This window comes from Propithecus coquereli, unplaced genomic scaffold (genome assembly GCF_000956105.1).
Source record: "Propithecus coquereli isolate 6110/MARCELLA unplaced genomic scaffold, Pcoq_1.0 Scaffold265, whole genome shotgun sequence".
Classification (NCBI taxonomy): Eukaryota; Metazoa; Chordata; class Mammalia; order Primates; family Indriidae; genus Propithecus; species Propithecus coquereli.
In genome coordinates, this window is record NW_012148230.1 from 1,022,402 (window position 1) to 1,047,817 (window position 25,416).

The window sequence follows — 25,416 nt, forward strand, 5'->3', positions numbered from 1 at the left end:
AAGTGTGCCCATCCCCCAGATAGTGTGTATTGTACTCGTTAGGTGTGAATTTATCCATCCCCTTTCAGACTTTTGATACGCACATAAAACATCATTTTTGGGGTAAATTGGGATCCTGCTGTATACGTAATATAGTACCCTGACTTTTTATTTAAAGTTAAATCCATTCTCCCACGTCATCTTATGTTATTAGCTTTTTGTAAATGAAAATTACACCTTTATGTGGTGAAAAACAAAATCAATACACTGTGAAATGTGATGTGATGGAAAGGAATTCTCTCTCTCTCTTTTTGTAGACCTCAGTTTTATTTCCCAGGGTTGAGTGACCACGGCCAACACTTTCTTCTAGACACCAGGTTTTAGTGAGTAAGCTATACTTTCTTACTAAATTAGCATCACACTAATGCAGTGAGCAAAACAGTTCACAGAATTTTGGTTAATGAAAGTTTCCACTTTGAAGAAAATGGGAAGTCAAGTCCATTACTAATATGAATGGTATTATTTATGTGATTGTACAGGTGAACAGCCAAGGATTTCTACAGGGGAGGTGCACACAGTTTCTGGAGAGTGTTGTTATGGTCAAAGGAGTTGGAATAGCCAGCAAACATTGGCCCCTAACGTCCATGAGGAAGGCAAGGTATTGTCACATTGAATATGGAATGATACACCCCACAATTCTTCCTAGGCACACCCTTGCATTTTGAAGGTCACAAATTCAGGAGCCTACTTGTCCAGGAGATGAGAGTGACTGCAGTGAGAAGGTTGAGAAATGAACAGCGAATGGTGGGAACCGCTGTGAACAGGAAGGAATGTCTCCTGGGGTGAGGACAGAGTTGGTACTCAGGCTAGTACCTCAAGGAAATGCAGCCTAAGTTATCATTTGATTTTTTTAAAAGAGAAATAACGGACTTCCATTTTCCTGTGGATTCGCGCAGTTTTTAGAGATGGCTAATTTGTTAAAAAATTTAACAACCCTGGACTGAAAAAACTTGCTTATAGTCTGCCTTAGAGTATGACCTTATTTTCTCCCCATAAAAGCCTCCTCACCAAGGATAACCGTTTCCTTACCTTGACCTGCAAGCCCTGGCCTGACTTCTCTGGAACGTACCTCCCTCTGCTCACCTCCTTCCCAGCAGGAGGCGTGTGCGGCAGAGCTGCCAGTACGTGGCATCACAAGTTCAAGGAGGGTCTCAGGACATGGGGAGGAGGATGATCCCACCGTCGTCGTGACAGAAAGTTCTGTTGCTGTGGTAACGCAAGGGCCTCAGGATCGTGGGGATTGGACGGTACCCATTGCCGCCGCCCGGGCGAGGAGCCTCCCTAGCTGAGGCTCGTTCCTATAACACGGGAGCACTTGGGACAGAAGTCGTGGGAAAGAGATCTGAATACGGTATCATTATCCTTCTTAAAAATCCACTTCCTGCGGTCTAAAACATTTTTACCCATTCTAAAATACTCTTTTCTGAAATCCAGCCCAACTCCCTTTATTTGTGTTAGCAGATTTGCCCTTGAGTGTCCCCGGGTGAGTTTACTCTGTTTCCTAAGGGGCAGAAAGAAAGCAAATTCAATTTTACATAAGTACTCAAAGGAAAATACCCTCAAGAAGCTTCAGGGCAGCAATTGCAGATGTTTTCCACAAGGGGAATTTGAGAATGTGTATGTATTTGAGAATGCTATGTAAAAAAGGACAAAAGTTTGCTAGAAAGAGTCAACAAACCAGTTGGGAAGCTGATGTCCCATAAAAACGATGGCCACTTGGAATGGTGTGGGTGTCTCTAAAGGGCACTGAAACCCAGCGAGGACGTCGGGTCCCATCTTTATGATGGGGCAGTCATGGGTTTATTCACAAGGCTTACAACCGATGTTTCCTACCTAAAGAGATGCCTTATTATTGGAATAATAAAATATAGAATCAAACAAACCTATCGATCTATTTTTTTCCTCGTTATTTGCATTTGAAATTAGGGAGGTCTTTTTAAATATTCATGTTCTTCGACTTGGTAACACCATTTACAGGAATTTATTCCAAATAAACAATTCTAAACAATAGCAAAAAATGGAAAACAAATTAAATATTCAATAATGGTGGAATGGTTAAGTAAACCAGTGTTTATGATCTCAGAGACATGTTACATAACCATCGCAACGATTATGAAGATTATGCAGTAACATAAAAATACTTATGCTAAAATGTTGTCAGAAAGGCAAGACACAAAATTCTAAATAAGCATGATTATATACTATACAAGCCAGCCAGCCAGCAAGTAAAAATTCCTCTGTATAGAAAATAAAAGATTAAAGTAAAATTCATTAAAAGTTAATAGTAGCTCTGTGTCTGGGTGATAGCAGGTGTTCTTTCCTTAATTTTCTGCATTTTCTTAAATGAGCGTATATTACTTTTATAATAAAAAAGTATGAATTCTTAAAATGGGACTTAAACATAACGTTTTGGAAAATGACAGCTAACACCAAAATGAAGCAGTCTCTTCAACAATGGGCATTTCAGGTTGTCATGAACAAGATTTTCTAAAGCAAAAGGGTTCATTTAGCTCCATAACGATGCAAAGGCACTGCTTATGAGGAAGGAAAATAAATCTAACTCTTCCCTCAGATAATTTTGCCAACACTGCATAGACTCAAGTCAATCATTCCAGGGATGCTTTATAATCCAAAGATGAGATTTTATTATTTTTAATCATCTTCTCAGCTAAATCTTATACAAGTGGCACAATCAGTCAGAAAATTAACTCTATTAAAATCCAACTACGTTATTAAATCAGGGATTTCCATGGAAGCAGATTCAGAAGGGTGAATGAGTGTAACGTGAAGTGGAATTTCCTTTCATATTGCACCCCCCACCCCCACCCCTCATAAATCTTTGCCCTTCAATTTCATCAGGTGATCCTTTGTTCTAACATTCTGGGCAGGAAGTGTGGAGAGAGCTGATCAACTTTCCTAACACCTCTCGTGATTTTTGAATATGCACGTGTTTGAATACATCAAACACATCTGCCGCGAGACAGTCCATGCTAAACATTTCAACATGTGTAATTCATAAACGACACGAGCTCCCTTTCTCTATTCCTTCTTTATGTAATAGCAACCCCCCCCATTAGTTTTCCCAGCCTGATTTTTAAAATGAAGGAAAACAAATTTGCAAAAGAAAGTGCAAAGCAGTATGCTGCTATGTCCAAATAACCATCAAGACTGAATTAAGTCGAACCAAGGGAAGAGGAGAGAAATCTAGGCCTGAGACTCCATTGTGTGGTTTTCTAAGGCTTTTCTAAGCTTTCTGTTCTCTCTTATCACTTCATGAACAGTCTAACGTATGTCCATTGAGGAAAAGAGGATACAAACGTTTGGTTTTGGTGGTTTGCTACCTTCTAGACTTAATGGCAAAAGTTCTAAAGAAGATATTTTATTATTCTCGAAAAGCTTTTGCTTATTTTTTTTGTAGTGGCAAAAATACATAAAGTGAACACACACAAATAACCATTACTATTGATGCCACGTTGATTCACTTTTTCACTTTGCTTTCTTGGTGTCTGCGGCTCACATTGCTAGAAAAGATACTGATTGGTTGCCAATTATTCCCAAGACCCTTCCACAGGGATGTGTATGAATTAAATTTGTAGGCATATGAATCAAGTTTGAAGTAGGAAAACTTTATATTATCCTTCCCCAGTCGTTATCATCTTTCCTTTCATTTGTCCAAATTAAGCACTACATGTTTTTCTCCTGGCCTCTTTCCTGATTTGTTTGGGTGCATCTGAAGAGTCTTCAAATTTGCTGTGGCTTATCCTCAAAGGAACAGAATCACAGGCATTGAACATCTGCAGGAAGGATTCACGTCTGCTTCAGGAAGTAATCTGGGAGGAATTATTTTCGTCTTTGGGCTTCCATTTACTTATTTGAGTATGTTCAAAAAATAAGGATAATCATATAGAGCTTAATTGACTAGAATTCCTAAGAAGTTCAGTTAAACATCATTTATGGAAACCCATATTCAGTTCACATTCCTATCAGCAGCTCTCAACAAGGGCGGGGGCGCGTGTCCTGCTATCACATGATGTCGTACAAGTCCACCAAGTTCGTCCCTTTCCTGACCAGTTTTCAATTCACAAAGAGATCTAACCTTTACCCTATGGCTACTTACATCCTTTAAACATCAGGGAAAAAATTATTAAAGAGTTTACTAAAATGTAAGAGCTGGTTCTTGCCTTCCAGCTTCTCTCTTCCTGCATTCTCACCAGGATTTTAAACATTAGTCATCCAAGTTATTGGTGGAATTTTCTCTTCATTTCCTACAGATTCCTCTGACCAGATCAGAAATTTTAAAATAGCAATAGCTTGAAAATTTGAATAAATAAATCCACAGATGTTCCAAGTGCCCCCAGGGGCCTTGGGGTTATCAGGAGAGAGGTGAAAACGACCTATAAAAGCTTAATAGACTGGTGTGCTGGTCTTAAAATTAACCCAATATAAGTGTTCTCAATGAGTTATTTCTCAATTAAAAAAAAAAAAAAGAGGGTTCCATAGGTTCCATAGCTATATGTGCTGTGTTAAGCACATCACACATTACTTATTCAAATCTGAGATTCCCTGGTCTCTCTGAACTCTCAGTTTTTCCTCCCAGGAGGAAATCTTGCTAGGTGTGATCCTAGCAGCCACCCCAAATCTTGACTGCTCTCAGCCCTGAAGTGATTCCACTGACATCCACTTCAAAAACCATGACAATTCTCTTTATAGTGACACCGCACAGGCCGTCTCTCTGTGATTGTCCTAATGAAAATGGAACTCAGCTAGAACGTACACATGCACGTACACCCCCCCACTCCACCACGACAAATACACATGCAGAGTCCGCTCTTGCTTCCAAACCAAAATGCTTTAACTTTCCTTTGATTTCCAACGTGCCTTTTTTGGGGGAGGAAAGAGCTACATTATTTTAGGTGAGTTTCAGTGAACCGGTTGTTTCCCTGCCTCACTTCGCCATTACGAACTCACTTGTGATAACAGTTAATGAGAGGAAGGGTTTTTATGATAGCGCCTAGCATCCGGTTTTCAGCTCTCAAATTCTCCCTACATGTGCAGGGATCCTATTACCCCTGGGCGAGCTCTTATTAATCTCAGTGTCGGAGCTGTTTCAACAAATCTACTGTAATAATGAAAAGTCATCTTATCACACTTTGCTCTCAGTAAATTTACCATTCTTTGATAAGGTTGCAAACAACTGGGAAGTAATTGATCTGTAATTAGTGTGGCAACTGCTGAAGAGAGCCTGTGCTGGGGTTTCATCATCTATCTGCCCAGCACAGCACATCCTGCTCCTGCACGCTGAATTATTTAGCATTCCTTTCAAATACAAATGGTCTCAATGGGTCCTCCATTATTTTAAGAACTTTCTGAAGAGGAGGCTAACATTTAAATTTCTGATTATCTGTCACCAGTGCAGTGCTTAAAGGAGCTGGGAGTGGAAGGGGATCATTTTTCACACATGACTTGAATGCTGAAGCCAGCCCGCGCTATGAATGGAGGAGGACAGGGGCTCTTTGATCTGAACCAAACTTGCACGATTTATCTTTGAAATGCACTAAAGCTTTTGATAAATGTCAATTTGACAATTAAATTCTTCAAGGGCCACAATATATCACCATCACAGTGTCTATTTTTGAGGGTCGGTCAGCCATAACATCTTTCAGCAGAGTGCAGCAAGGAGAAGTCAGAGGGGAAATGATAACTCTCAGGCCCGGCTCTGCTACACATGGTATTTTTATCTCTTGCTAAGTAAAATAGCTGTGATCTTTTCCTTCAAGACATTCACAACTCTGATGGCAGAGTTCATGGCTGGCCTCACAACCTAAAGGGATTGTGTCCAAGATCTGTTTTCTATCATTTCTCTGATAGTTCAGCGGGGAAAGGAACAAACCCCCTCCTGTTATGTGCCCTTTTTGAATCTATTGCTATGTCGATATATAATTCTTTCTCCACTCAAAGGTATTTTCCTTTGTATTTTGCAGGAGACAAGCTAAGGCAAGTCCTTCATTCACAAAGGTATCAGAGTCTGTAAGAGTAGCTGAAGTAGAACCTCTGGGTTGTGACTTCGGTTTTATGGGAGACCTGGTTTATCCTTTGATTGTAAAGGTCATTGATTAAGGCGGAGAGTGTGAACTGCAGTTTCAGGTTGAAGGGAATGGAGAAAATAAATGGCAGACATAAGGATTTGGGGTAACCCGTCACCTTTGAGACCATTCTGATTTTTTAGGATATGGGGACTTCAAAGTTATTTCGTGCCTAACCTTGGATCTATGTGTCTTTAAGACACATAGAATTAAAATAGCTATCAGATCATGAAGAAGGATTGGCCCCTGCCTTCTCAGGGCTTACATTCAAAAGCACTTCTCCTCTTTTCTCTTTTTGCTCCATGAAAACTCAAGGCTAGCCAGAATAACAACAATTGTAATGTGACATTTTAAAGTGTTTCACATGAAAGATTATTTCAAACTCCATGGTTACGAAGGAGTTTCTGAAGAGCTGACAAAGGAGGATGCTTTGGACATAGCAACAATGCCTCTGTGATCATCTTTCAAGCTCTTCCATCATTGTAGATAGTGTCACCATGACCCAAGGCAGCCCCACCACCCAGACATTTGGCATGGATGTGATACTATCTTTTGACAAAACTGACATTTCAGTATGATTGTGAAGAAGACTAAAGCTCCCAGATCAGATGGCTGACCTGCTGAAAATACAGACATAAGATGCTGCACTGATGTCTGCGTGATATCTTTTCTCAAGGACAGAAGGATTGCTATAATCCTTACTATCTCTAAGAAAAAGCAAAAAAGAGCCAACAGACTGAGTATCTTGAGGGCGTCTCGCTGTTTCCAACACAGATTAATTTTTTGGATGGGCTCTCATGCAGCATTGTCAATCAAACCCTTCTAGAATTGTAGTGTGACATCAGCTCTCAAAACAGCTGGAGCCAGGAGTGCTGAAAGTTAGCTACAAAAGAAATGGAGGTCACTTTCCTGACCTTCATAATGTCTGCAGTGTTTAACTTTTAAGGACCGAGAATAACAATTACTCTGTAGATGAGGCTACCAGAGGATGCTTGTCATGTGCCTAAGATTATTTCATGAAGGTAAAATGGGGTGGAATGACTCACTAAGAAAAAAAGCCATTTGGTCAATGCCATTTCAAGGTAAAGTTCTACATATCACTGACAACTCTAGATGAAATTTACTGACTGATCATTTAGCTTTTCTGTGGCAGCTGTATAATATTTAGGTCTTTTTTGTGCCATGCTTATTAATGTAAGGCACATACTTGTCTTGTAAGTAAATTCATCTTTTGTGATTTTCTCCAACTGTATCTTTTTTTAAATTTTTACTTTTAATTATTATGGATACGTAATAGTTGTATATATTTATAGGATACATCTCCAACTGTATCTTATTGGATGTATTTAAGAAGTCAGTGGGTAAGTAAACCTTTACTTACTGATGGATAAACAATCATATATTTTAAGTACTGATATTCAGATCAATAATTATCATAATGTATATTCTAAAGTATACTTTAATAGATTGGCAAGGTCCTTCGGAATGATATTGCCAATGTAATAAACTTCTAAAGTCTCCTATTCTTTTTTTTTTATTATTTCAGCATATTATGGGGGTACAGATGTTTAGGTTATGTATGTTGCCCTTGTCCCGCCTTTCCCCCCAGTCAGAGCTTCAAGCGTGTCCATCCCCCAGATGGTGCACATTGCACTCTTTGTGTATGCATATACCCATCCTCTCCTCTCCCCTCCCACCTGCCCGACACCCGATAAATGTTATTCCTATATGTGCACTTAGGTGTTGATCAGTGAAACCAATTTGCTGGTGAGTACATGTGGTGCTTATTTTTCCATTCTTGGGATACTTCACTTAGTAGAATGGGTTCCAGCTCTATCCAGGAAAATACAAAAGGTGCTAGATCACCATTGTTTCTTATAGCCGAATAGTGCCCCATGGTATACATACACAACATTTTATTAATCCACTCATGTATTGATGGGCATAAAGTCTCCTGTTCTATGTAAACTGTCTTTTGAAATATTACTAAATGAATCATGCAGATTAAACATATGGAAATCAGGTTGAAAAATTAATTCATAATTGAGAATTTCATCATTTACCCCAAAACAGCGCTCAGTAAGTATCTCCTGTTATCTAACATTCTCCACGCATCGCTGGATGAACTGCTTCAAGAACTACCCAGAGCTTTGTCCTTTTCGATGTCTTCTGATGCATCACATGCTTTAAGCCAGGCTCACCCTTAACATTGGGATCTGAGGCAGGAGCACAAATGTAGGCCAACTTATCATGTATCTTACTATATAAAAGTTACATATTAAAACTGGCACTCAATAAAATGTGCTTTCTTCTTCTACCTTGATAAATATAGATTCATAACAACAAAATCGAGTAACATGTATAAAAGCATGGTTTTTATATGACTAAATGTCAGCAAAATATAAAAGATGACAGAATTTGTAATAATATTTTTGCACATGCCTGGATGTTTTGTTGATGTGCTACTGATGTTTGGATGAATAATAAAATAAGACATGTATAATTCATAAATTATTATATATTTATCCCTTAAAATTGTTTCTTGACTTCCTTGTGGCAGCTTTTATTTAGATGAAAGCCACGTAACACAAAATTAACCATTTTAAAATGAACAATTCAGTGGCACTTGGTACGTTCACGATGCTGTGCAACTACTATCCCTATCTAGTTACAAAACGTTTTCATGACCCCAGGTGTAAACCCCTACCTATAAGGCACTTACTGCCCATTTCTCCACTTCCCAAACCTGTGGCAACCACAGGCAAATTTATATTGTAATAATTAAGATTTTCACATAATTTTTGTTCTGCTGCCCAAAATCATCTAAAGCATTAAATATAAAAGGTAGTAATCAAACTATCAAAATAATCAAAGTATATGAAATTTTAATATATTTTCATTCAAAATTTAAATCAAATAAAAAATTTAGTATTTTCATATATTTTTCAAAAGTTATTTTTCTTCTAAAATGTTAAAGTTATATATTAAAATTAAAAGGCAAAATATAATAAATTATAATTACTGAATATCAAAATGCTAAGTAAACTTTTAGAAATAAACTTGATTTTTTTAATTTACTTTTTTATCAATTATTTTTATAAAAATAAAAATATATACAATTTTAACATCCAAAGTCTGAATAGAAAAAAATAAAATAAAAGTTAGAAGGAACTCCTCCTGCCTGGAACGTGGCTTTTTTCCTGCCCTCACACTCATGCTGAAACACCTGCTCTTGGGTCTTGAGCCGATCGGTTTTCAGGCTGGAACTACACTGTCAGCTTTCTGGGGTCCCCAGCTTGCTGACTGCAGCTCTTAGGATTTGAGACTTATCAGCCTCTATAACTGCTTGAGCCAATTTCATATAAGAAATCTCTCTCTCTCTCTGTTTCACTGTCTGTCTTCTGTCTGTCGGTCTCTCTCTCTTTCTCTGTGTCTCTCTCTCTATATATATGTATATATGTATATTGTTGGTTCTGTTTTTCTGTAGAACTCTGACTAATACACCTCTTCCCCAGTGTTTGTTGTTGTTGCTATTTGTTTGTTTAATGGCTTTCTTGAAATAATTTTTATGGCCTGTAATCTTTGTTTTATGCTGCTCTTGTAGTCTCTGCTTGGTTCTTCAATAGTTACGTGGTCAGCCAGTGATGGGACAACATTTCCTTAAATGCTGGAACAAATAAATCTCCTACTCTTTGCGAGAGGCTCTGTGTGTGTATTGGGATAGAACTCCAATACTTGGAAAGTTTACAGCTCTGCCTTAGCCTAGATTTCCTGCTTGCAAAGAATTGTATTATCTGTCCGAGTTGAGAGATTAGGGCCTTTTCAGTTCTTTCCTGGTCATGTACACAGCACTGCACACACACATGGCCTTTTAGATTCCCAGAGATATGTCGGAACTTTTCACAACCTCCTATGGGCCTTTTATTACCCACATTTATCTTTTAACTATTTGCCCAGCCTCTTGTTTGCCCCAACTGGTGGCGCTGCCTCAGGTAGCTGCAACATTAAACAATCGCAACAAATGGTTTGGGATTGAGCTTTTCTCACGGAGAAAACTCTGAGTCAGTTCAAACAAAGAAAATGTTTCTAAACGGGGTTTTTTAGGGAGCTGAAAGATCAAATAATGGCAATTCTCTCCAGGAGGGGCTTTTTGGGGAGCTCCAAACCCAGCCGCCTCCATTGGCTTCCAGGCATTGATTTTCATAGCTACTGTGATTGTGAGGCTGCTGGTTTTCAAGGCTACCATATAGTTGGGGAAAGGAGGTAGGAATAGAGCAAGTTAAGACACCACAAAACTCATAGTTCTTGTCAAAGTTCAGCTATTTTTAAAACTAAATGTTCCTCCGATTGTCAAATATTTGATTAATTTCCAGATTTCTGAAAAAGTTAACTTTGACAATTTTTGCCAAGCTGTGTATTGCTTTTATAAGGAGTAGTTTTTTTTTTTTTTGACATTCTTACTCTGCCAATTTATTTATTTATTTTATTTTTTATTTTGTTATTTTAGAGATGGGGCCTCACTCTGTCACCCAGGTTGGAATGCTGTGGTGCAATCGTAGAGGTCATAGCTCACAGCAGCCTCGAAGTCCTGGGCTCAAGCAATTTTCCTGCCTTAGCCTCCCAAGTAGCTGGGACTACAGGCACACACCACCACCCCCTGCTAATTTTCTTAATTATTTTCTGTAGAGACAAGGTCTCACTGTGTTGTTCAGGCTGGTCTTGAACTCCTGGGCTCCAGCGATCCTCCTGCCTCAGCCTCCTCTGCCAATTTAGAAGTGCTCCTGCTATCCCTTGAGTTTTGCATGTTCAAACTGTTGTGTGTCATCTTTACACTTGCTGGAAATAAAAGTTTGGCCGGATATAAAATCATTGGCTTACACTTTTCTTTCCTTAAATTTAAATTGTTAAGATGCTGACAACTTCTTTGGGGAAATCTGAAGCCAGCCTAATTTGCCTAATTCAAATTTCTGCCTTTGTAGATGACTCGACCCTTTTGCCTCTCTGTGCTCCCCAGGCTGGCAGTACTTCAGGTGTACTGTCACACATTGATGCTGGGATTAGTGTCTCAGCACTTTTTATTTAGATGAAATCCACATGACATAAAATTAACCATTTTAAAGTGAACAATTCAGTAGCACTTAGTATATTCACAGTTTTTTGTAACTACTATCCCTATCTAGTTACAAAATGTTTTTATGACTCCAAAAGATAACCTCCCTGCCCATTAAGCACTTATACTAACATAACCAATAATTATCAAAACTGTTGGTGGTTTTGAAAATCTTCAAACTTGAAGTTGATGTTAGAAGTAAAGGTGGTTATGTAGAAGATGTGTTCTCAGACCTTACAATTTGACTGGAACTCCCAACTTAAATGAGATGTTTGTCTTTTAAAAATTAAATTGTAGATTTTTTACACATTCCGAATGCGAGCACTTTGCCATATATAAGACCAATATTTACTTCCTGTGTGTGATTTACCTATTTTTTTTTTTTTTAAGTTTCTTTTGAAGCCAGGCACAGTGGCTCATGCCTGTAATTCCAGCACTTTGGAAAGCCAAGGTGGGAGGATCACTTGAGGCCAGGAGTTTGAGGCCATCCTGGGCAACATAGTGAGATCCTGTCTCTACAAATTTACAAATTAGTCAGGCACAGTAGTGTGCATCTGTAGTCCCAGTTATGTGGGAGGCTGAGGCAGGAGGGTTGCTTGAGCCTGGGAATTTGAGGTTGTAGTGAGCTATGATCATGAATTGCACTCCAGCCTGGGTGACAGAGCGAGACCCTGTGGAGAGAAAGAAAAGAAAGAAAGAAGAAAAAGAAAGAAAGAAAGAAAGAAAGAAAGAAAGGGGAAAGGAGGGAGGGAAGGAAGGAGAAGGAAGGAAAGAAAGAAGGAGAAAGAAAAGAAAAGAAAAAAGTATCTTTTGATAAGCAGAAATTTCAACTCTGAAGAAGTCTGATTCATTATTTTTTTTCTTTTGTGGTTAGTGCTTTCTGTGTCCTGCCTAAGAAATCTTTTCTTGCCCTGGTGTCATAAAGATATTCCGACATGTTTTCTCTAGAAACTTTATGGCCCTTATATTTACTTTAGAATTCATTGATTATATCTGTCTCCTATCTTCTCACTGAAAATAATGTTTACAGAACTTTCCTTCGTTTACTTTGTTGCTTTTATACGAAGGAAAGAGGAGAAAATGGTGACCTACGATGCCCTGTTCATATAGGAGGATATGACAATATAATTTTAATTTAGAAAACCAATCCCAACATCCCATCAACTTCATATATTTGGAATTTGTTCTATCACTAAGAGGCATTAGTTTTTTCTCTTTTGTGGCTCATTTGAAAGTAAACTTTACCCAAGGAGATTGTTGTATCAGCCCCGCAAAAGATGAACATATAATATTGAAAGAAACATCTCACTTTTTCTTCTGACAAAAAGAATAATGGCATGTGCTTTTCACAAGGGGAATGGAGACATAGGGATCCAATGCCCTGTGCTCAGATATTGACAGATCGCATTTGGGTAAAGGAGGAACAGTGGAAGAAACAGGAAAAAAGAGGCCAAGGTGAAAGTTTCAATTTAGACACTTCCTTTTTTCTTAAAGATTTTTTTTTAGAAAATCTGTAGTTCCCGTTTCTGTAATAAATTCAGAACTCTCTGCCATGGACCTGGTGTCTTTTAGAAATGCTGATCTGGTCCAGTTGGAGGAAGGAGAACTGAATGCATTTTGCACAGAAAAGAGATATTTGGTAAACACAATTTAGAAAATGATTGGTAAATTGAAGTCATGAATATAAATATGCTGCAGTCTAGCCTGACTTACCACTAATAAAAATGTGAATGGGCTCAGAATTTCAGTCTTGAACAAGGTTAGGCAGTGAGTTAGCAAGGATGACAGAAGGAATGCATGTTACAGTGGATTTAACGACTACTGAGGATTACAGATTAGTTTAAATCACAACAGAGAGTTTATTGCTGTGACATAGGAATAGGAAAATACTGCTGGGAAAAATCTTTGCACAGACACTTTTGCTAATGTATCAACCAAAAGGGTACATATACTCATGTATATAGATATGAATGCGTGTTATTTGTAAAACATGCAATGATTTTACTGTTCAACATTTCCTGTCTAACTATCTAAGGCAAGTACAATATCTATGCAAGTTAAGACTAAGACATTCTCTAATTTTATTTCTTTATTTCCCTTTTGAACCTTTTATGATAAAGGTGACTAATTTTAAAAATAGAGATGTTGTTATGAGCTTTTTGGTCCCATTTGCAAGGCTGATGACATTTAATTCAGACCCTTTATAAAACTTCCCTCATCTTCATGATGTGACAGTCTAGAAGTTGTTTAAATAGGATGCAGCCTGGAGTCTGCCCCTCGTAGTGGCACTGAAGTGTTTCATATGGCTTCCCTGTATTTAGAAACACAAACGTAATTTTTGTCATTGGCTATAAAATAGTAATTTTCCTTCACACATAGCTGGTGAAATCTCTATGCCCAATACAAGAATACTTAACTGATTTTTGCTAATGTAAGTTCCTGAAAAAAAAAAAGAACTCCCTGGAAAATAGAAAATGTTCATTCCCTTTTTTCTGTTTCCACAGAATGACAAGAGTATCAATGAACTGACAAATGAACAGAGTGCCAATTTCATCTGAGGATTTCACTATTTCAGAAATGCAGGTGCAGATTAATATGTCTTTAGATTTATATTTCAAGATGAAATTTTAACACTGCAATACTCTTGATATATAATAAAATATAAATAATACTCGGCTGTTATATTCCATTCTGAAATTATCCTACCTATTGTCATCATTTATCATTCTTTTCTAAGTATAGAAATCTATAACTCTTAAGCTGACGAATTCTAACTCTCATTTTCTTTGAGACTGTGATTGTAGCAGGATTAATAAATTATTATGGTTTCTTGCCTCAGTTCAGTGGTCATTTACAATCTTTATTTCAAATATTCTTGATCCCCTCCTGAATTTCAATAAAAAGATTCTTTAGAAATAATACAAACGAGTGTATTATGTTCACATTCATCGATTATATTCCTGAAAGTTTACCTCTTAAAGCTACCAAGTCATACTTCTAATAGAACTGCTTTCTACTGACACTGTTGCTTCTGAGTCTCATTCTGCAATGGGAAAACCCAGTAGCAGCTTTTTCCAAACTGGGTTCCTTGAAGTATTAGATTGTTGCAGGAAACAATAGATCAGCCAAAATAAAGGAAGGAGGCAGAATTTAATGAGCAAGTATATTTGGGAAATTTTCCATTAAAACAAAGTCTTTATTCTTTACTATAGAATTCTCAGGGCTTTCGATATGTTAATGTGTTTTATGACTTTCTGAAAAGGCCATGAATTCTAGAACTTTTCCCAAATGTTGGATACCACGACATCATTCAAAATTGTGTTTTAAAACAGTGAAAACAGATTTAATAAGGTTAATCTCCAAGTTCCTTTTCTGTTGAGATATCGGAATCAGTCTTAAACACATCAATTAGGGAATAACTAAATTAATTACACAATAGCTATACAGAAGAATACCATACAGCCGTCAAACATAATTCTTTTTTTTATTGCATTCTTACCTCTTTCTAGAATCTATTCCTTTTTTTTTTATTTCAAAGTATTAATGGGGTAAAAAAGTTTTTGTTACATGGATACATTCTACAATGCAGAGGTCAAGGCTTTCAGTGTGCCTGCCCAGTGGGACAGTGTTCATTGACTCCAATAGATAAGTCTTTATCCTTCCCATCCTCCCCTCTTCTTAATTTCCAATGTCCTTTACACTTTTGTGTGCCCATGTTCACCCATCATTTAGTTCCCACTTATTAGAGAGTACATATGGTGTTTGTTTTTCCATTCCTGAAATACTTCACTTAGGATAACGGTCTCCCGTTCCACTCAAGTGACTGCAAGTGATATTATTTCATTCCTTTTTATGGTTGAGTAGTATTCCATGGTATATAATATACCACATTTTCTTTATCCAGTCATGTATTGAAGGGCACTTAGGTTGATTCCATATCTGTGCAATTGTGAATTGTGCTGCGATAAATATTCAAGTGTCTTTTCTGATAAAATGATTTCTTTTTCTTTAGGAAATCCCAAGTAGCGGGATTGGTGAATTGAATGGTAGTTTCTACTTTTAGCTCTTTGAGGAATCTCCATGCAAACATAATTCTTTAAAGAATTTTTAGTGGTATGGGGACACGCTAATGATATAATAATATTGAGAAAAATAATTCAAAACTATAGAGAATTTGGCAATATAAACATAGAAAATTACTGAAAGGAATACACATGGGCTTGGTTTTCTCTAGGTTGAGCAGTTATGGCTAATTTTTTTCTTTCTTGCATTTTCCTACAAATTTCACTTCATAACAATTATTATAACATGTATTAATTTGATAATATGAAGAAAGTTAAAACTTTTCATTCATTTTGTCTACCATAATCAATTCATCATCATTTCTCATCTGAACTATTTTAATTGACTCTACTTTCATTTTACCTCCTACCAATCCTTTCTATAAGGGATCAACTAACAGTAACCCACAGCCCCTAATGGGGTAAATAAAGTTTTATTAGAACACAGTCGTATCTACTTACTTACGTATTGTCTATGGTTGCTTTTATTTTACAATGACAGTTTTTAATAGTTTAGCTGTGACATAGACCATATAGCACACAAAGCCTAAAATATTTACTATGTAGCAGCCTAAAATATTTACTATGTAATGGGGAGACAAGTGAGACCCCCAGGGTTCAAAATTTAAGCAGGTGCTCACTTTCATGTGAACTCAAACGTGTGCAGTACTGAAGTGTGCAGTAGATGCTTGTGTCCGTTTGGGCCTGTAAGGAGCAGACACAATGAAAGAATTAGTTGTGATAGAGATTTACAGGGGGAAATGCCTATGAAGAAAAAAGGGGAGAAGGAGCAGGAGTGGATATGCAAAGGGGTCCCAAGGAGCATCAGACCAATATGCAGACTCAACCCCTGTGAAAGGAACGAGCAAGACAAATTGGTTAGGAGGAGCTTCAAAGTACAGTGCTTTTCGTGGAAAGTCTAAGCCAAACTGATGGGAAGCCCAAGAGCAAGACTCAAAGTAGAAGAGTCCCACAGTGAGCAGGAATGGCCTGGGTCTAGTGCCCCTGCCTTGACATAAACATCATGGTGGGTCCACAAGTGTCACTGCTAGAGGCTGTCAGCTGAATACATGCATAATAGAAAATTCTTTTGAAGAGATATGAACAGTACACCTCCATGGCCACCACAGTGCTTATTAATATGTTATTTGAATGTGTGTGGTATCTATTGTGGTTATTTTTCCCCAACCATTTGCAATGGACTGAATGTTTGGGCCCCCTCTCCAAATTTATATTTTGAAATTCCAGCCCCCAAAGTGATGGTATAATGAAGTAGGGCCTTTGGGAGGTAATTAGGTCACAAGGGTGGAGCCCTTATCTAATCAAGATTGGGATTGGAGCCCTTATAAAAGGGCCCCCAGAGAGCTCTCTTGCCCTCTTTCTGCCAAGTAGGAAACAATGAGAAGAAAGCAGTCTGTAATCTAGAAGCAAACCCTCATCAGAACCCAACCACACTGGCAACCTGATCTCTGACTTCCAGCCTCCAGAACTGTGAGAAATAAATTTCTGTTGTTTATATGCCACCGAGTCTATATTAATTTGTTACAGCAGCCCAAACTGACAAAGACAGAAATTGATACTGAGAAGAAAGGAGTGGGGGTGCTACTGTAAGACATGCCTGAAAATGTGGAAGCAGCTTCAGAAGTGGGTAATGGGTAGAGGCTGGAGGAGTTTTGAGATGCATGCTAGAAAAAGTCTCATTGCCATGAATGGATCGTCCATGGGTAATTATGGTGAGGGCCCAGAAAGAAAAACGGAGAGCTGGAAAGAAAGCCTCAGTCTTCTTAGAGAATGCCTAAGGAATCCTGAATGGAATGTTAGTAGGAATATGGATGGTAGAGGCCATTCCGATGAGGTCTCAGACAGAAATGAGGAACACATTATTGGAAATTGGAGAAAAGGTGATCCTTGTTATAAAGTAGCAAAGTACTTGGCTGAATTTTGTTCATGTTCTAGTGTTTTGTGGAAGGTAAAACTTGTGAACAATGAAATTGGATACTAGCCTGAGGAAATTTCTAAGCAAAGCATTAAAGGTGCAGCTTGGCTTCTCTTTAATGCTTATAGTAAAATAAGAGAAGAGAAAATGACTTAAAGATGGAGTTGTTAATTAAAAGGGAGGCAGACTTCAAAAGTTTGGAATATTCTCAGCTTATCCATATTGAAAAGAATGAGAAAGCCTGTTCAGGAAAGTATACTAAGGGTCTGGTGAAAAATACAACAACACTAATAAGGAGATAAGTCAGGCATCTGAAAGAAAGCCAGGTACTATTGTTCTAGAGGGCCCATCTGCACCTGCAGGAGCTCTGTGAGTGTGGTCCACACTGCCTCACATGGCAGGCTCTGCTCTCCATGCTCCAGCACCATGTTCCTCAGCTATGCCAGGGGCAGCTCCAGTGGCCCCTGTGCAGCTTGGTCAGCAGCCTGCACAGTCATGGTGGTGAGGCCACCCAGAGCAATGAGGTAGGGCCACCTGGAGCCGAGAGGGCCCATCTCCTGCCCAGCAAAGCTGCAAGGGCAGAACCACCATCCCAGTGGATTCAGAAGGTGGGACCTCTGCCACAGTGGGCCTGCAGGACACAGCATTGAGTCAAAAAGGATTATTCTTAAACCTTAAGGTCTAATAGAATTTGCTCTGTTGTTCAGACTTGGAGCTTTCACTCCCTTCTTCCTTCCTATTTCTCCCTTTTGTAATGGGAATGTCCATCCTACGTCTATGCCACCACTATATTTTGGAAACACATAACACATTGATTTCACAGAGTCACAGCTAGAGGGAAATTTGCCTCAGAATAAATCATACCTTGAGTTCCACCCTTATCTGATTTAGATGATATTTATTTATTTTATTTTATTTTTTAAGAAATGGGGTCTTCCTCTGTCATCCAGGCTGGATTGTAGCGGTGCAATCATAGCTCACTGAAGCCTCACACCCCTGGGCTCAAGGGATCTTCCCACCTCAACTTCATGAGTAGCAAGAACTATAAGTGTATGCCACCACACTTGGCTAATTGTTAAAAATATTTTTGTAGAGACAGGGTCTCACTATGTTGCCCAGGCTGGTCTCAAACTCCTGGCCTCAAGTGATCCTTTTGCCTTGGCCTCTCAAAGTGCTGGGATTACAAGCATGAGCCACTGCATTTGGCTTGATTTAGATGACATTTAGATGAGACTTTGGACTTTAGACTTCTGAGTTGATGATGGAATGAGTTAAGATTTTGGGGGTTACTGGGATGGTATTAATGTATTTTGCATGTAGGAAGGACATAAATTTTGGGGGGCCAAGGACAGAATACTGTGAGTTGAATATTTGTGTCCTACCCAGAATTCATATGTTGAAATCCTAACCCCCATGGTGATGGTATTAGGAGGTGGGGTCTTTGGGAGGTGATTATGTCATAAGAGTTGAGTCTTCATGAATGGGATTAGTACCTCTGTAAAAGAGGCACTAGAAAGGTCCCTTGTCCCATCTGCCATCTCAAGACGCAGCAAGTAATATCATCTATGAACAAGGAAGCAGGCCTTTATTAGACACTAAATCTGCTGGCACCTTGGCTTTGAACTTCCCAGCCTCCAGAACTGTAAATTCTGTTGTTATAAGCCACCCAGTCTATGGTATTTTGTTATAATAGCTCAAACAGACTAAGATACACATTAAACAAAAGAAGGCCTACACCTAACATGGAGGTGCCAGGGGGTGGGAGGTGGTTTCTGACAGGGTGACAGACAGAACCTGTCTCTTCATTGTCTTACAAGGAGAGCCTAAGGATGAAGCTGACAGAGAGATAGAGTGAGCTGTAAAAGCGTAGAGAAATGGAGACAGAGCCCCTGTCAAACCACACCTGAAGCTCACCTGAAGGTCAGGACTTCAGTTATATGAACAAATATAACCCCTTTTGTGGTCAAGCCAGTTTGTGTTGGTTTTCTCTTCCTGCAACTGAAGAACCCTAACTGAAAGAAGGGAGGAAAAGTTTCATTGTCTTTATACTTCCTAAGACAGAGTAACAAAGCTGAAAATCAACCAAGAGGGTCAGTTATATCCATTAAGATACATTTGTTTGTGAGTTAGAAGAAATAACCTAATTCAAAATGACTAAAATAATAATGGAATGCATTATCTCTTGTAAATGGAAATCCAAAAGAAATTCAGACTCTAAGACTTCAGCAGCTCAAGAATATCATCAAGAACTGAGCTTCTTTCTTTCTCTCCACTCTGTCATCAGCATCAGCTTCAGCCTAAGGCTGCCATTGGCAATGGAAGCTACACCCAACAGAAAAGGGGAAGAGCAGAGTCCTGGTCTTTCTCTTCAGTTTGATGGAATCAGTCCGAACCAACAACACGTGAAGTAAATGGCTGTGTGGAGGAGGAGCAGGGATGAGACTTGGGAGTAGCTGATGTGGATATGTGTGTGTGTGCATGCATGCATGTGTGTGCATGCATGCATGTGTGTGTGCATGCATGCATGAGTGTGCATGCATGTATGTGTGTGTGCATGCACTAACACATGCACACAGCTTTACATTTGTGTCCTGTTTCTTCAAGTTTAGAATAAATCTAGTGTTAAGGACTGCTTTCATCTTTGTAATTATGTAAACTAATAATTGCTAAGTGTTTGCTGTATGCCAGGCACTCTGCTAAGTGTCTTTACATGCACTATCTCATTAAGTCCTCATAGCAGCAATAGCCCTTTGAGGGTGTTTTTATCAACTCTGCTTTTCAGAGGAAGCAACTGAAGACACAGGAATGATAAATAATTTGGACAAGGTTACATAGCTAGTAAGTGGCAGAGCCAGTATTTTATCTCAAGAAATCTAAGTGCAAGTTTTAGTAACAAAGAGTCCTACTTTGGAACCTTGGCTCTGGTCGCTTCACCTCTCTGAGCTTCTTGCTCCATGCAATAGGATCATATGGTGGATAATGAGCTACATCACAGATATACTCATCGCTGTGCTGGAGTTCCCCAAGACAGCCTTCAGGTTCAATGATTCACGTGGGAACCCCTCCCCAATTCCTTAATATCACACTATCCTGGTTACTCTGAAATTCATGCCGTCTCCCCTAAGGACCTCACTATTATAACATTATTGCAACAGCATTGTATTTGGAGAATATGATTTGATAAGGTAGTAGGATAAAAAAATTGATATGTATGAAATAATGCAAAGCAATGGGATGCCAAGCTGCGTGGTAAGGCTGGGGGTACCAGGCAATCCCCAGATGTTGGATTTATTGCACTAGGGTAGTCAGAAAGGGTCACAAAAGAAGGAGGGATATAGTTGGCCTTTAAGATGGATGGAATCAGGCTGGGAGGTAGAAGCATAAGGTGAGCGAAGACGTGAAGAGAGGATTAAATGTGATCAAAAGTGGGGAGAGTGTAGACCAGCCCAACAGAAGGCCCAACTCAGGCCAACCTGCAAGCACTGGGCCTCCTTTCAAGTAGGCCACTCGAGTAGTTCAACTGCTTTCTTTCCTAACTTTCGGGAGCTCCAGAGGTGAAAAGCTGTCCTCTCAGGCCTCATCTGGCAAGGTTCCTAAGGAAGGTCCATAGTTCTCACAGGACAGCTCCCTGCAAACGCTTTTCCCTAGATTTTTAGCATCTGGCTGGCTGTCAGGCCCTTCCTAGGTTCCTAAATTCCCTTCATTATCCCAGGCTTTCTTTGGGTGGAACTCGGTTGGGCAGATGACGGGTGGGGAATTTTAGTCCCCTTTTTGCTATGATAAGCAATTCATGATCTCAAGCTCAAAATTTCGCCTGTATTGTCTTGTAGTCGGTGCAGTTTCATTAAAAGAGTGTGTAGTGGGCTGAGGTTGAATTAAGATTGTACTGATACATTGACTCCCTCGGTAAGGCTCACTTGGGATCACACCTTGGGAATGTTCCCTCTGCCAAGAGTAGATCCGGAGGAAGATCACCAAGCAGGGAGTAAGGATGGTGGGTGGTGTCGCAGGAGGTCTGTGTTCATGGAGTTAAAAATTAATTGGCATGTGTGTGGTAACAGGAAAAAGGAAGGAACAGATGTTGAGGTGAGGCCAATTGCCAGCATGTGGGGACACATTGCCTGTCTTTCTGCCAGGCTCACTCTGAGCTCCTGGGAGAAATGGTTTTGCTACCTCAAGGTCTTAATGGAACATTAGTCAGGGACGTGGGGACTGAGTTTTTGCCAAGAAGACATCACAGAAGACCAGATTTCAAAGAGGCAGTAGAAGCAGGGGGCTCTGCTCCTTATGTGCTGTTTCAGACCGACCCCTTCCAGGCTGGTGTGCTCCTTTAGCACCTTCATGAAGGCATAACTGAGGGAGCCCACTGTTTTCTATCGCACACACTGTACATGCCTGAGACATTAAATAGCCACTCCATCTCCAGATGCAATCCAGACACACAACAGGCTGCAGGCCTTATCAGCATCAGGCCTTCACAGCATTAGCCCCATGTTAGGGCGTGGGGCTTCTGCAGAGATGGGATTCCATGCATAATGCCATTCATTCATTCATTCATTCATTCACCACAAAGATACGTGTCGTGCTCCCACTGTACTTTGTGCAAGCACTCGTCTGTGCCCTGAAGATAGATCAGTGAACAAAACAAAAAATATCCTCACCTTTGTGGAGTTCACATTCCAGTGGGGGAGAAAAATCAATAAATGACAGCTGTAACGAATACATTACATATTGGAAGGGATATATACTATGGATGACAAGAAAAAGTAAGCAGGGAAAAGGGGATAGGTTAGTACAGGAGTAGACATGGATGACTTTAAGTAGAATGGTCAGGATAGGTTCTTCATTACAGGGAGTCAAGCACATTGATCTCTGGGGGAAGAGCAGTCCAGGCAGTGGGAACAGCCAGTGCAAAAGCCCAGGGGTGGGAGGTGCGTCAATGGAGTAAACCAGGGAGAGAGGAGTAGGAAATGGGGTCAAAGGGGAATGGAGGCCGAGCACACAGGGCCTTATGGGCCATTTGAGGGCTGTAAGGCTGGTGGCGGGCACCCCTCCCCTCCCTAGAGAAAAAGGAAGTCCATGAGTCCCACCCTAAAGGCTGTAACAAAGAACTCTCTACTTTGCGTGCCAAAAGTTTGCCCCGAAGTGAAACCCCCATCCCCCAACTCCAAAACCTTTATAAGCCCACTCAGCACTTTCAGGCTGCTGACTTCTCTGGCCCCCTCTCTGGGGACCAGTGAACTTCGGTCCGGGAGCACTCTCTTTCCTCCTCCCCCAATAAAGCCTGGTTGCTTGCCCTTTTCACTCTGCTTGTCTATCTTTCTCTGCCGCTGCCCATCCAAAAGCCTTACAAGGACCTTAGCTCTGACTCTGAGTGCAATGGGAGCCATTGCAGGATTTTGAACAGGGCAGAGACATGCTCTGACAGGTTTTAAAGAGACCCTGTGGCTGCAGAGTTGAGAATGAACTGTAAGAGACAATCACAGATGCAGGAAGATAACTTAGGAGGTTATTTATTGCAGTATATGGGCAAGAGATGATGGCGGCTTGGATCAGGGCATTAGCAGCGAGGGTGGGAAGAAGCAGCCGAATTCTAGATAGACTCTTTTGAGATTGTCCTCTTCTTTATTTCTATTCGAGTTTCCCAAACTATAAGCTACTGCATTGCCTTCGCTGTGTATTAGTTACTCACTCTGTCTTGAATTTCCTAAGCATACTTTTCCACGTAACACTCATTAAGATCAACTCTGGAAAATGTTGTTTTAATGTCTAAGCCTTAAGGCAAAAATTGGTAGCTGGCCATCCATGGGCTATATTTGGTACAAAGTGGGGTTTTTGTTTTGTTTTGTTGTGTTTTGTTATAATTGAGCCAGAAATCTAAGAGCAAGTGATTCACATAAAAATATGAATTCCTAGCTTCGTTTAAACATTTGGAATCTCTGGCAATGCATTTTCTCACGACAACCATCAGTGGGATCTGAGTAGCTGTTCCCATTGTGCCTGCCAATTCCCCGCAGTGCCAGGGGCCTCTTCACAAGCTGACTTTACTTCCCTGGACCACAGGGGCATCAGGGTTTGTGAAACTCTCCGTGAATCCAGAAGGGGCTTTGAGGAGGATAAGGACAGGTCGTGATACTGGTTAAAATCACAGGTACCAATAGGCCATTAGGCTTCAAGTGACATTGGGACAGTCAAGCAGACAAAGAAGATGAAAGCTCACCTGTCTACACAAATACTCTCTTTCAATTTCCCTGTAGGCACCTCTGTCTCTTTCCCTCAGTTCCCCTGTCCCCTGTTACACAGTTGGTGTGTGAGCCAGGCCTCTTCCCACTTGTGAGGAAAACTGCTTCTCCCCCAATTCCTCCCATAGAGAGCCCAGTGGGTCCGAGGTGGGGTTCAGGTACCAGGATGCATGGAGTGGGTGGCAGAGGTCACATGATCTAGACTTTAAGAAGAATTTTACTCTCTCTTGCTCTTGTATCCGCCATTTTCTGCCATTTCTTGCCTTCCGACTGGTACAATCTGCAGGGCCAACATTGGTGTGAGGTTGACTTAAGCCACAGACCTTGGGCCTGAGGGATAAAAGTCACTTGAGATCCAGCCCAGCTCTCCCAAGCCCAGAGGCTCTAGAGAGGAGTCTGGGGCTAAATTCCTCTAGCATTGAAACATGCATTTGCTTAGAATTTCTTCTGTGAATCTGGAATGTTTATAAACAAACAAAGAGATGGTGATGAGGGCTCCAGCCATCTCTCTCCATACAAGAGACACAGGGCCCCACTAAGAGTGCATAGTCAATGAGAAATATTTCGCTAGGGTTTCTTTGTGCACTCATTAGGAAAACACGAGGAAAGACTCATCATGCCCTCCTCCCTTGTTGCAGTGGGTCCTGAGGATGGAGCAATAAGGTCTCCCTTACCCACTTGTACAGTACAACCGCAAGCATGCTCTCTTCCTTGACTCTTACCAAAATCATCCATGCACTTGGTGAGGCTTGAAATCCCAACAGTCTTCCACTGCACCATTAGAAATAAGACTTAAAACTCACACTGTAGAAGTATAAGCCTATAAGCCCTCCAGCAGCACTGGTCCTTTTAAGGTCTCAGGAAAGCACAGAAAAGTCAGAGATAATAAGACAAAGAATCTGGGTGTGTTTATTGAGCATCTTTCATCACACAATGAGAATCAAGCAATATGTTGGTCCAGGCTGGACTCAGAGGAGAAAACATTCACAAAAGTGTTATAACGTACCCTCATCTTTTCCTAATTCCCATCCTTCCATCACCATGGCAACTCACATTTTATAAAGGCAGGAGACAAGTTTTGTGAATCTTATCTTAGCTCCTTGACCTTCAGGCCTCTTTAGCATTAAGTTTTATTCTATGCTTTTGAACAGCGTAAGTTCCCTAACTTGTATACTGCAGGGGAAGGGATTCCTAAGGAGGGAGGTGGGAAATATCAGAGAACTTCTAAATGGTTAGCTAGATACAGCAGGAGAGCCATCATGCTAATGGCTATTCCACCAAGGGAAGAAAATGTCGGGCCTCCAACTAAGAATTGATGGGAAAGAACTAAAATGTTCACGAAAGATATAAGTTCAATCCAGCCCTGTTTGAATGTTAGAACTTCTTATCATTAAAATTTGCCGTGGCATACTTAATTTGTTGTTACAGATAACTAGATACATCTGGGAGAACTGATATACATGCTCTAATTCTCACTAAGGTAGAAATGACTGACTCTAGATCACTCTTGAGAACAGTTTTAAATAGAGGAAGAGGGAACACAAAATCTAAGCACACAGATAAATACCATGGAGAGAAGAAAATCAACCAACTAGAAAAATTAGTAGACAATAGGTACATAAAATCCTGGAGTATAGCATTTAAATAGTTTGCTTTTGGATGTATGAATTAAACTTGAGTCTAAAGTGCATTGAAGATGTGAAGATTTTAGAGACGGTCTCTGCCCTCACAAAGGAGCTTACACAGTGAGTTGATAGGGTTTTGAATTCTAATGTCTATCGTGATTCTGGGTGAACTAAGGAGCTCAAATGGCTCTCAGCATGAAATCATCTCTGGTATGAAGCGAGTCCATTCAGCATGGCTCCCAGATGCCCTTTAACAAGCTCTAATTTGAGCCAGGTGCTCAGGCATGATGAACTCACTGTCCCTGACTTAGTCTCAGCTG